Genomic DNA, 12,196 nt, shown 5'->3' on the forward strand with positions numbered 1-12,196 from the left:
CCTACCAACACATTGAAGACAAACGTAGTCCCCTAATGGACTATTTCGAATAGCCTTGAGTTGGCAGACCGCATCGTTCAGGACACAGATGCCAAGTCAAATTCTATGGTGGAATGCTATGACAGCACCCTGGCACAGGAAGCCAAAATAAACAACACAGTGGAAGGATGGCACAATGCATTCCAATCCACACTAGGTAGAGCTCAACAATCATTATACAAATTTATTGAAGCATTACAAAAAGAACACAAATACCATGAACTGAGAATAGATCATTCTATTACCCAAATTGACCCTAAACTTAAAAAACAAACTAAAAGAATGTACAACATGCTACAATGTTAAAGTCAAAATCTTCATAACTAACAAAGGACTAATCTACTTAGAAATAATAGCCAAATCTATCCTCTGAAATACATATTAACCTACCAAAAGCCTCAAAAACTACAACATACTCTAAAACAACAAACCCAATGTGCTTTTTTAATAATAACAAAAATGACAACATCAATAGCGGACCACAGGTTTAGCACATCAAATCCCGAGTTCCTTTAAACATTTAGGGGGTCATGATGCTAGAGGGCGGATCGCCACCGCCTGTATGGTGGTGGCGATCCGCCCACCAAAATCTACCACCCGCATAACATTACCCCCGCCACATTACGATGGCGGGGGACCCCCGCGGACGGGAAGACTTTCCTCTGGTTTTCCGCTGTTAGGCAATCTGCCCGATTGACTACCGGGCCCTGCAGGCACCACCATCCATATTATCATCATGGCGGTGAAATGCCTTTCCATGGCGGAGACTCCGCCAAGGAAAGGCATGCGATTTTGTCTTTGGAGGCCCGTTGCGGGCACCCAGGGTGTTAGTGGGGGTGTGGGGTGCATATGGGGGTACCAATGGTACCCCCCTGGATTTGAATGCACAACGTGACAGGCACCACACGGTGCCTGTCACATTGTGCATTAAAATGCACAACATGCATTTTACACATTGCGGCAGGGGCTCCTTGCAGCACCGCCCGCCGCAATGTTTAAAATGCGGGATGCGCCCGCCAGTCTGGCGGGCTCATTCTAATGCCATTTGGGGTTCTGCCGTGACAATGGCGGGCGGTCCTGATTCCATATACGTTGTCCATCCGCCATCGTAATGGGCCCCTTAGAGTCTTGTGCAATCACTTCCAGAGCTTGCTGCAGTTAAGCTCCACTGGAGACCAGAAACATAATCCTTTTGTGAAAGATGAAGGTGCACCAAGAATCAAAGTAAATGTCCTCCAAGTCTTTCCAAAAAGTATCCTTTTATTATTCTTGGTAATGAAAACGTAGACGTCAGCCTTTTTTTAATAATAATATGAATATTTAATTGCATCAGTGAAAAAATGATATAAAATATAACAATTAATAATCACTGATATGATAAAAGTAAAAATATTAATAATTAAAACAAATATATAATACTGACCAACTAACCAACTTAAAAACAAATACATACCATAAAATAAATACAACATATTTTGCAAACAATTCCACAGAATAATAACCTATACATAACATACACAATACAATACCACATTTCCCACCCACAACAAAAAAGTTATATAAAACTTGCTGGTTTGTAGCTGCAGCTCTCTCGCCATTGCCACATTACAGAAAATAGCAATCCACCACAAAATGGGGAAAACAAATAAAAAAAGGCCCCCAAAAATGCTAAAATATTCACAATGCTATCAAAATCCCTCAAAGCAATCCAAAGCCTGTATATTCCGTAAATAAACCCCAAAAAAGTTTTAAAAAAATAACTGCTCCAGGAAACCCAACAAAAAACAATTTGAACCAACTTGGAAAAGTTGTTGGACACTAAAGGGGTGACGTTTGCTGTTCCCACTCCACTCTAAACAAACATAGGGAAGGTGTTGGACACCTAAGGGGTGACATTTACTAATCCCACTCCAATCTAAACAAATTTGGGGAAGGTGTTGGACACTAAAGGGGTGTGATTTACTTTTCCCTCTCCAACCTACACCAATTTGGGAAAAGTGTTGGACACTAAAGGGATTACATTTAATATTCCCACTTCACTATAAAACAACTCAAGGAAGTTGTTGGACACCAAAGAGGTGACATTAACTATTCCACTCTAATCTAAACAATTTTAGTGAAGGTGTAAAAAACTTAAAAATGCTAATTTATTCAAGTAAATTCAAAATAATATTTTTACCAAGAATATTATATTTAAAAAGTACAACAAATACAAATAATACTATACATTATTACTTTAGTAATTTATGAAATTGTCAAAATTAATCCATACTAATATAATAAAGAGAGAGCCCAAACCTTTGAGGCGGGTAATTTCAGGAACCACAGCATCAATTACAACACCCAATACAGCGTTGGAAAGGGCAGCTGCAGCAGAAGGACATAGACTATGCAGACGCCCACCATATACATTTAAAAGGTAAAAGAATCGTGCCAGCAAAGTAGTCCCTTGTGGGCGTGTCTGGGTTGTGCTGTGGGCGTGTGCTGGGGGCGTGAAAAACGCTGGGGGCATGTGGTACGTTCCGCCCTTCATGCCATGTCTCATATCGTGTGCTGTGGGCGTGTGCTGGAGGCGTGGGCGTGTGCGGGGCGCGGGATTACGGGAAAAAAAACGAGCGTTGTGCCCAATATTTCATTGTTTTTTCTTCCCAGGTTCTGTACATTCCAGCTCCGGGTGTCCACCCTGCTCCCTTTTAAATACCCCTGCACCCCATAATCATAACCCACCCTTACTCCTTAAACTACCCCAACACCCTTAAACACTAACCCATCTTAACCCTATAAATATATCCTGTACCCCAAAACCCAAACCTAACCCTAACCCGTAAAAATACCCCTGTACCCCAAAACCAAAACCTAGCCCTGAACCCTATAAATACACCTGTACCGCAAAACCCAAACCTAGCCCTGAACCCTAAAAATAACTGTGTACCCAAAACCCAAAGCTAGCCTTGAACCCTAAAAATACCTCTTTATCCCAAAACCCAAACCTACCCCTGAACCCTAAAATACCCATGTACCCCAAAACCCAAACCTAGCCCTGAACCCTTAAAATACCCCTGTACCCCAAAACTCAAACCTACCCCATAACCCTAAAAATACCCCTGTACCCCAAAACCCAAACCTAGCCCTGAACCCTAAAAATATTCCTGTACCCCAAAACCCAAACCTACCCCTGAACCCTAAAAATACCCCTATACCCCAAAACCCAAACCTAGCCCTGAACCCTAAAAATATCCCTGTACCCCAAAACCAATACCTATCCCTACACCCTAAAACTACCCCTGTACCCTATAACCCAAAACTATATCTGAACTCCTAAAATACCCAAACACCACAAAACACATACCTCAGTACCCCAAAACATATACCCCTATACCCATACTTACCTTATCCAAACATTTAAAAAAACCATGCTTTTACCATTCATGCATTTACAACGAATTTTGTTGTAAATGTATGCGTGGTAAAAGCATATAAAATGTAATGCCATGCGTTATAATGGCATTGCGGAGTCATGGTACTTTCGTAATGAAAGTATGCGGAGTGATGGTATGCGGAAAGAAAGTTGCGGAATAATGGGTGTTTATCCTCCCCCGGTAAGTACATTGGTGGCACGGCGGCCCACATCTCCAGCAAAATACTCATATTTTTTCACCACCGATTTGAAAAATGCACAGGTCTCTCTCATTGATGGCCAGCACCGACATACACTTTTAGACACACCTCCCACCACAAGTTCTAGAATTGTGAACTTTAGAGCTGGGGAGCTACGTTGGAATCTCAGCATCAGCTCAACATCCTGTGTTTCCAGGCAAATCGCTTTGTCTCCCCGTGCCTACCACAAATGAATGTGTTCTTCTGTAATGTAAATTGTGCTCATGCCATGTTGTCGAGTTCGCCCTATATAATATTGCAAGGAAAAATAAAGTAGGGAAACTCGAGTTCACACACTACTGAACGTGCACTCTTAAGTGCATCAGCAGTGCATTGTGAATCGGAGCGTTTCACAGGCCTGTCACAGATAAGAAATGCTATCAAAACGAAATCCTACAAAACAATATACTACTGGCCGGCAGCAATTCATACCCGGACAACGTCGGGACGAGCTGCTAGTGTATTATAAAACACTAATTTAACTAATATAATGATAATGTAACTATAAAAATTAAAATGTTCATTTTATTTAGTAATACAATTTCCAAAAGGGTAATTAATATTTTCTATCATGCATATATACATTTTTAAGAGACTGCGACTACAATTACCATATTTTTCAAAAACAAGTTCATAATTTGGTTAATTTGTTTATATTATAGCAATTTATAAACTATTTTTTATTATAAACATTCTTTTTTATACAATTATAGCAATTTACTTCTAAAATGTTTATCATTTAAATGTAAACATTTAAGTAAATATAAAGATAATACTTTATAAGCATTTTCAAAAATATTTTTCTTTTTAATATTTAATATTTTATTTTCGCAAAAACATTACAAAATATCTTATTTCACATAAAATGTTAAAATGAAATAAAATGTAATATGATAAAATTATAAACTTAACATTTTTAAATGTATTTATGTTTTTTAAAAATCTCAACCCTTATCCACTATTAACCCAATATCCTGCTGTGTTCTGATTGGATGATTTTTGATTTTATCCTTCTACTTCATACGTGGGAGACTTTTTTTTATTTTGCTTTATACCCTCCATAGGAGTGCAAGTGTTTTATTGTTCTCTCCATCACTTCCTTCCCTGTTCTCTCTCTTCACTCTCCCATCTTGGAATGGGTTTTCTTCAACAGAAAACCCATTCCAAGATTGTGTGCATGTGCCATGGCTCATGCACACAAATACATGTAGGAAAAATTCACTAGCAAAGGTTAGAGTTTGGCATTTTGGGGCCATAACCAATTGGCTTTGTCATTGCTTGTTTAAACAGCTAGCGTCAGTAGTAACTAAATTGATCTGGTGCTTTCAAAACACATATGCTTTGCAATTAAGTAAGATGCTGAGGTCCTCCTGACTTCGTAATGTATTTTGAGGGGCCTTAAGCTTGAGTGGGACTACATGACTGTAGTCCTGAAAGTCATTCCAGACGGGTTGTATGACGGTACAATGCAGGGAAATACTCTGCATGCCTTTACCACGCAATTTTTACCTCGCATTTTTTTAGAACGCATATGCTTTTACAACGTATTCCTTTACACGCATTGTTTATATATATATTTATATATATAAAGAATGTATTCGTGGGGGGAGACCACCCACACCCCCCAACCTCGCTCAAATGCGTGATAATGGCCTATATTGTAAAAACATATGCATTCTAAAAACATGCATGACAGAAATTGTGTGGTAAAGGTACAATGTGGTAAAAACCTAGTTGTAAAGGCTGTTTCCCTTCAAGGCGAGACACAAAAGACAACAAATGTGAACGTTTAAAATCCTTCCCTGTTACCTAAATATATATTCAGATGCATGTTCAGTGCAAGCATCATTTGATACCCATATTTTATGTTGACATGAGACGCCTCGCTCCGCTTGCGTAGTTACTACAAGCATCAACTAAACATTTTAGAATGGAATACTTGAAAAAAGCAAAAAAATCATGGAAGGAGAAGGCACGCGACTACGACTTGCATAGAAGCACAAATTTAACCCAATGCACAAAACGTCATGGCCTACGCTGGAAGAAACCACAAGTTTTTCTTGGCATCCGCTGTTTGCTCTAACCGTGTGTATGAGGATAGTGCACAGTGCTTAATTTGTAAAAAATTAAGTGACAGGGCCCTTCTCGGAGGGTCACTGCAGATTGCACCATCCATACCCTGCCAGCGCCTCCAAGGACAATACCAACATAAAACGTAACCATCGCACTCCTACAAGAGGAACAAGTCATAATATTTCGGGCCATGCAAAGCTATACTAATGGCATAAGAAGATGGTATTATTAATGTTCAATGTATATAGACTTAATAAACATGGCTGTTGTGCTCATCTCAAAATTAAAAAGATAGTGCCACCATGTGGTGGACTGTCTCAAGAGCAGATGCTGATAATTAAGTGCTGGTGCCGAGCACCGGAAACCCCCAGCACAAATTAAGCACTGGGTCTGCGCTGTGGGTAATTCAAAGGTGTAGGTTTAGGGGCTGAGAAATGTTTACACTTCGCGTTTTCATGATTTGTTTTTCACATGCAAAAAAATCTTGCAAGCAAGACTTATTTTCCCCAAAACACTCACTAAATTCCAGGGTGGTTGCATTTTCTACTGTGCCTGCTCCCCTTGGATCAGCGAAGAAGTGTAAGAGCCCAATTACAAGATTGGCGGTCCGACCCCTGAACCACCATTGCAGCGGTCTAGAGTACGCAGCCAAGTCGGCAGCATCCCAGCTGCCAAATTACGAGTTTACCGCCAGGCCGGCGGTGTGCCAGCGGCGGCATGCTTCAGTTCACAGAGTGAAACTAAGGCAATGCAACCGCACTGCTGCGCCTGCCCTGTCGTGCGCACACTGTGTGCCACGCACCATGTCCTGCATGGCACAGAGTGCTCACACAACAGTGCAGGCATAAGGGGGCACAACATGTGCCCTAGGCCACAATTTCCAATCAGCTAAAATGCCCGAGGCCCTCTTTGGGTCCCCTTTCCTGCCTTTCTGCCAACCTTTCCATGGCTGTGTTCCTGCCTTAAAAAGGTCGTCGGAAATACAACTTGTAATTCCGATGGTGGTGCCTGCATCGGCACCACCACCATTCCTCGCTGCTTTACCTACTTCTGCCGCTGCAGGATCCACAGTCCTATCAGTGGCGGCGGTCTTGTGGCAGGCTTGAGGTGGTCCGACCACCCTACTCTTAATAGGGCGGTCAGTCCTACTACGAGTAGGGGCAGTCGGGCCACCACTGCGGGTTAGCCAGTCTTAGGACCGCCATTCTCGTAATCGGGCTCTAGCTGTGTAAGTGAGGGTCAACTATGTTACCTCAAGTGCATGTGTACAGGGCCTGCCTCCTCCCCTCCCCGCCTCTTGTTTTGGTACAAACTGCTTTCACCGTCTCAGAATCCTCCACGCTTCAGTGGTTCTTGTTGGCTGGCGTTAAAGCAGTATGTTGACTGCTTGGTTGAGTTTCACACTGTTGTGTGGGTGAGTCATACTGGACAGTGGCCGCCAAGGTTGGAGTAGGCTAAAGCTTTGTTTAGCAATGAAGTAGGCAGTGGCTGGATAGATCCTGTTAGGGACCTGTCTGGACAGCCATCTGAGCAGATGCCAGAGGTGCAGCAAGGATGCCCTGGGCCCCAGTGCAAGCCAGGCAAATGGACCCCCTGACTGCCGGCCAGGTGGTAAATCAAAGCAATCATCAGGCTTCCTTGGGCCCCAGAGGCTAATGGGCCCCAAAGCCACTGCACTTTTGAAAGCTAAACCCCTGTGGATGCCTAGGCTGAAAGACTTTGCCAACAGCTTTGTTCTGCTGGCCTGTAGGGTTGCCCATTACTTAACTTCAAGTAGTTGTGTCATTTTTAAGACATCTTTGTCCATTATGTGGCTTTGATGCCCTTCACTATGGACTGCAGGTTTGAATGAACTCCTTCACTATGGTAAAATGTGTAACGTTGAGTTGGCAAATACTTGGTAAGCTGTGTGGCTTTGAGCAGCGTGTGCCCATGAAGGTGCAGGGATTGTGTTTAACGTGTATTGTCGCTGCAGCGTGAGATGTGAGCGTAACTTGTTCTAGGTGTACATTGAAGTAGGAAAATTGTATCCAACTAGATGGCTCGGAGTCAGGGACAGACTGGGAACCGGAAGCGTCCCTGGCAAACTGCTCGGCCGGCCCCCTGGGGGGGTGAGGTGGTGCAGTCGAGCTGTCTGCTCGGGCCAATTTTGGACAATTTTGTTACAGGGGGCCGATATTGTCGGTTTCTGGTAACAAAAACGGCCCTCCAGAATCCAAAAATCGCCCCTGCCCTGGTGGCCCACTGGGGAAATGCCCGGTGCCCGCTGTGGCCAGTCCGGCCCTGCTTGGAGCGGAGCTGTGCATGTGATAAGTTTGTGAAGGACTTGACCACTCAGAAAGAACCACCACTTACAATGGAGTAGTGTGGCTCACTGGTTAGAGGCGGCAGACCCGGAAGCAGAGATCGGCCTGGGACCAGGGTTCAATTCCCGACGCGGCAGGGATGTGGACCAGTGTCAGTGGACTCGATAATTCTCACCTCAGTGCCTACTCTAACCAGGCGTCCCACTCGGCAACTCTGTGTATTACCTTGCCTAATCTCCACAACGGCCCCATCAACGCCGGGGATGCCTGGCTCCACCTGGGGGATACCCAGGAGGGACCATACCACAGGGAAAGTCCCAAGCGGTATACAGCGCCAGGACGCCGCTCGGCAACAGTGCGCTTTACAAGTATACATTACATTACAATGACCATTCTTGAGACTGTACTCTGGGAACACCAACATCTCTACCAGAAGACCCCCTCTAGCTCATGGTGCAGGTTTTCATCCAGATACAATAATTGTTTGCATGTTCATGTCACCCTCAGTAGCATGGCCTCGTACAGCTTTTGGCTGTATGTGCACTTTGCACATCCTTCTACCTGCAGAATAGATTCTGAATATTCCTTTCATGACATGTTAGACTGTCATTGTATAGTGGTTAGTACACTGCAGTGTGTGCATGATTTGTTAAGGGGTTGTGGTCCTGTCAGGAGTGTGTGGTGTGACTGTTTGGTGTGAAACTCACAAAAGGTGATGGTAGGATGATTGCAATAAGTCTAACCACTGGTAGCAGTCTAACCCATTGTTCTTTTGTTCACCATGCCACCTCAGTTTAGGACTCTTACGCTTACTAACAGATCCAGGGAGAGCACGGACAAACTTTCTTTGTGTACACTTTATTTTGTTGCCTCTTGTTTGTGTGTTTAATGTCCTTAGTATATGACCAATGGGTTGCTGCACATTCAAGGTGGGACACTTGTGTTTTGATTTAGTGGCTCCAGCAGGTGGTGCAGCAGCACCAGTTCCCAAGCTGCCACGATTGGTTCACTGTTTGGAACATGCAAGTTTAAGAGTCAGTGGAATGGTGATGTGTCACTGGACCGGGTACTAGAGGCCCACTATTTCCTGAACTACGACCATGGCCGGACTTGTCAGCCAGGCCATCAGGCAATCCCCCGGGAGGCTGGAGCCGCAGGAGGCCGGTTTTGACACTTGGAGGTCGGTTTCGGCCTTCATTAGTGGTGGTGCGCGTCACGTAATCCCGGCAGCAACTCGAAAGAGTTGCTCTGGGTCTAGCGTGCAAAAGCGCGTTTACACATGGGGCTGAATTTATCAATTCTCTCAAGGCTGTTTTAAGTTCCCAGTCGGGCCCTGACTAGGACCACTGGTGGGAAGCCAGTGTCCAATCAGTCCCAATGCCACATTGGACTTCCACGTGTTCAGCCAAGCAGGGCAGAAGGGGCCAGACGTACGTAACTTGTTTGCGCTTGCAAATGACCCAATTTTCAGAAACCGGCTGCTAGCGACCTCAAAAAAGACTTTTTTTATGTACAGAACCCTATTTTGCGATTCAGTAACCTATTACAAATGTGATTCGGTGATAGGAAGAGGTGTGTTTAGGACGTCCCTTCCTAATAGAGAGTCACAGTTGTATGTGTAAATGTTTTGCAACTGAAAGGTTAGTCGCAAAACATTCACATTTTTTCCATCAACTCCAAGTTGGTGGTAACCCATTTTCAAAAGGTAAGGGTTCCCTAAAGGACCCCTTCCCCTTTGTGAATGTTTGCAAAAAAAAATTTTAAGAGCAGGAAGTGATCCCACGGACCACTGTCTACTCTCAAAAAATGTAGAAAAAAAACATTTAATTTTACATTTTGAAACGCATCCCGTTTTCCTTTAAGGAAAATGGACTGCATTTAAAAAAAAAAAAACATTGCTTTATTTAAAAGCCATCACAGACCTGGTGGATTGCTGACCACTATCAATAACAAAAGGGGAGAGAGAGAGTTGATTGAAATGGATTTGTTCTCCAAAAACTAATATAAATAAACAAAAGGAATTCACTCCTTAGGTGTCGGGTGTGTCCTCCAAAAATGGGGAGCACCCTTGTTGTTTTTGGTCCCCTCACACACCAACAGGCCCCTTGGTGTCATGCTTCATCATTATAATCACCGGAGCCACGGAGAGGTCGGTCGGGAGGCATTACCTTGCTGATATCGTGCCAAGTAGCAGGAGGGACCCTGATGTTTGGAGTTTTGGCTCATGGGGCATCTCTACCCCTTCTAAACAGTCGACTAGTAAGCGGCGTTTTGTTAAGTACATTGTTTTACCTGCACTATAGATCTCACTTTTTTAGAGACACTCAAAAAAGTTAGAGAAACGTGAGTAAGGTGGGGATTTGTGTACCCAGTCCTGAAGAAGGTGTTTTACACCAAAACATGTCGACGCACACAGGAAGGAGGTGATGCACATTGTTTTGCGTTGAAAACCTCCCACACTTAATTTTAATAACACCAGCCCGGGGGCCCATTAAAAATTTTTTTGCAACCCCACGAGCCAGGTACTTTTTAAACTTCACTCACTAAAGATAAAAAACCCCACCACACACTCACATTAAAATACCTCATCCACACCACACATAGTTAATACAAGTGCTCCCGCGTATTCGCAGGTTGCAGCACGCCGTACCCCGTAGAGGGGTACGAGGACCCCAATGATGAAGCATGACACCAAGGGGCCTGTTGGTGTGTGAGGGGACCAAAAACAACAAGGGTGCTCCCTATTTTTGGAGGACACACCCGACACCTAAGGAGTGGATTCCTTTTGTTTATTTATTTTGGATTGCTGACCACAGCAGGCCACCATCCCTGTGATTTTTGCGATTCCCAATGGGTTGCAAACCGAGACATACCTCATAAATAATAACGAGGTAGGTCTATTTCTGGCCCACTGGGAACCACTTCTGGCCCGAGGTCCTTTCGTGGACATTTTCCTGGGGTACTCTGACAGCTTATAGTTGAAGACAGATGTCCGGTGGGATGGGTGTTGGTCATCCTCAAATCAAACATCTGTAAAACACGAAGGGGGCTTCCTGATGAAGTGTCCAGGGGCTGCTGCCGTGTGGTTGAATGTCATCTACAGCCTAACCCACCCAGGTGAGCAGGAGGGTCTCCCAGGAGCAGATCCCAGGGGCTCCCCCCTGGCAGGGTTAGTGTGGATGGTTCATGTACCCTGCAAAAGGACACCCCACTATCTGTGCACACAAGACTCGTGCAACACACGTCCCTCAAAATACAGCATGGAGGGGGTGGGGGAACCAGTGACAGGCATCTGAGCAGATTTACATAGAGTGCTGGAGACTCTAAGGCTGCTGGGAAAAGGACAGTACTAGGCATTGGAGAAGTATGTGCAATTTCCATTTGAGAAATTACGCAAAATGCTCAAAGGGTGATGTGAAATTTTAAGGCCTGGGCAGTAAATTCAGTCCTGCTTGCGGAATTTGGGTAATTTTGCGTTCCGGGGGGACCGTGGAATTGCCAAAAATTCTGTGATCCTCGGCTTCTCTGGATTTTTTGCTTGTACGCGCTTTCAAAATGCGTGTTTGTGAGATATTTCCCCGCGAGCACGCAAATAGCGTTCACGAACAGGAAAAAAGCATCACAAACTGTTGGAACAAGCAATTCCGCATGTTCGCTGAACTTTTGCGTGCTCGCAGAGATTTTTTACAGTTTCGCCGAGCTTTGCGTAGCGCGACTACACAAATTACGTCCACCCCTAGAAATCATGAGTTATTATGCGAAATGCTGGCTTCAGCCTTTTGCCCTGTGTTTTACTGCAAAATCATGCGTGCTCGCATTTTTCCCATGCCCAAGCAGGAGGAATTTTGCCCAAACAGTCACTTACAAGATGTAGCTAATATGGTATATACCCTTGCCCGTCAGAGGTGGGTACTCATTCTGCTTGAGGAAAGGTGAAACGGTCAGAGCTGCCGACTTTGAAGCTGTAGAAGCAGGTTGGAGTCTCGGCGTCGGCTCAACATCCTGTGATTCTAGGCAAATCAGGTAATCTCCCCGTGCCAACCAAAAATGAATGCCTCCATTTGTAATGTAACTGGTGCTCATGTACAACGCTCCAATTACGCGCCTACATAAAACTGCCA

This window comes from Lissotriton vulgaris, chromosome 11 (assembly GCF_964263255.1).
Source record: "Lissotriton vulgaris chromosome 11, aLisVul1.2, whole genome shotgun sequence".
Classification (NCBI taxonomy): domain Eukaryota; kingdom Metazoa; phylum Chordata; class Amphibia; order Caudata; family Salamandridae; genus Lissotriton; species Lissotriton vulgaris.